We start from the raw sequence: 2,083 nt of genomic DNA on the forward strand, positions 1-2,083 counted from the left end.
AGAACACCGGGCCCAGCCCCCGCCCAAGCCCGAGCCCGAGCCTGCAGGGCCTCGAAGGACAGGGCTCTGGGCTCTGCGGAGAGCAGCTGTGCTCAGGGCCACCCCACAGCAGGAGTGTCTGCCCTTCCCTTTCGTCTAAGGCCATGGTCAGTCCAGTGACCCTGCCTTCCTCCTGGTCTCAGCCTAACACCCATACGGGCACAGGCAGTCCGTCTGTCCTGACACCCATACGGGCACAGGCAGTCCGTCTGTCCTCACACCCATATGGGCCCAGGCAGTCCGTCTGTCCTCACACCCATATGGGCCCAGGCAGTCCGTCTGTCCTCACACCCATATGGGCCCAGGCAGTCCGTCTGTCCTCACACCCATATGGGCCCAGGCAGTCCGTCTGTCCTCACACCCATATGGGCCCAGGCAGTCCGTCTGTCCTCACACCCATATGGGCCCAGGCAGTCCGTCTGTCCTCACACCCATATGGGCCCAGGCAGTCCGTCTGTCCTCACACCCATATGGGCCCAGGCAGTCCGTCTGTCCTCACACCCATATGGGCCCAGGCAGTCCGTCTGTCCTCACACCCATATGGGCCCAGGCAGTCCGTCTGTCCTCACACCCATATGGGCCCAGGCAGTCCGTCTGTCCTCACACCCATATGGGCCCAGGCAGTCCGTCTGTCCTCACACCCATATGGGCCCAGGCAGTCCGTCTGTCCTCACACCCATATGGGCCCAGGCAGTCCGTCTGTCCTCACACCCATATGGGCCCAGGCAGTCCGTCTGTCCTCACACCCATATGGGCCCAGGCAGTCCGTCTGTCCTCACACCCATATGGGCCCAGGCAGTCCGTCTGTCCTCACACCCATATGGGCCCAGGCAGTCCGTCTGTCCTCACACCCATATGGGCCCAGGCAGTCCGTCTGTCCTCACACCCATATGGGCCCAGGCAGTCCGTCTGTCCTCACACCCATATGGGCCCAGGCAGTCCGTCTGTCCTCACACCCATATGGGCCCAGGCAGTCCGTCTGTCCTCACACCCATATGGGCCCAGGCAGTCCGTCTGTCCTCACACCCATATGGGCCCAGGCAGTCCGTCTGTCCTCACACCCATATGGGCACAGGCAGTCCGTCTGTCCTGACACCATATGGGCACAGGCAGTCCATCTGTCCTCACACCCAAACAGGCACAGGCAGTCCGTCTGTCCTCACACCCATACGGGCACAGGCAGTCCGCCTGTCCTGACACCATATGGGCACAGGCAGTCCGTCTGTCCTCACACCCATACGGGCACAGGCAGTCCACCTGTCTGTCCACAGCCAGTTCCTCCGTGCCCAGCCAGCCCGGGCACGCAGTGGGCACTAAAGAAATCCCTTGATGAGTGAACTTGGCTCCCATGCGTCTTTGATCCAAATATGTTTCACTGAAAACTTTTCTGCACGCACTTGGTGCTGAGGTGGCTCCCAGCACAGGGCCAGTGTCACGGCTGTTGCTGTCACCCCGAGGCACACGCTGGGGCTCCAGGGACAGGGCGCGGAGGCCGTCGTGGTCTGGAGGCCGGGACACTGAGGAGGAGCCGGCACGTGAGAAGAGCGAGGCCATTTCCAGGCAGAGGCCGGGCTGGGTAGACCATGGCCCCTGCGTGTGCGGGTGGAGCAAGGGGCCGAGTCCCAGGGAGAGGCCGGAGGGGGGCGGGACCCGCGATGGGGAGCCGTGCAGGTCGAGCCCCAGGAGCGGGGACTACGGTGACCTCGAGAGGCCTCTCTGTGGCTGCGGGGCGGAAGGCGGATTACATAGGATTTTGCTCCCAAATCCGGAGCGGACCCCCTGGGATGGCCCAGGATGCAGGGCCGTTGCTCTCTGTTGCCTTCCCCACGCCTGTCCAGGCCATGGGCTCCCGGGGTCCGCGGGCAGGTCTGTGTCTAACGCATCCCGAGGGCCCAGGGGCCATCATGGGGCCAGACATGTGGCAGGGGCCACACGGAAGCTTGCAGAGCGAAGGCGCACCCGGATCTGGAGCCCCCGTCTGGCCATCGGCGCCCCGGTCTGTCGGGCCCTGCCTACTGGCTCGTGTCCTCAGCCAGGCCGGGCC

This window comes from Myotis brandtii, unplaced genomic scaffold (assembly GCF_000412655.1).
Source record: "Myotis brandtii unplaced genomic scaffold, ASM41265v1 scaffold693, whole genome shotgun sequence".
NCBI lineage: Eukaryota > Metazoa > Chordata > Mammalia > Chiroptera > Vespertilionidae > Myotis > Myotis brandtii.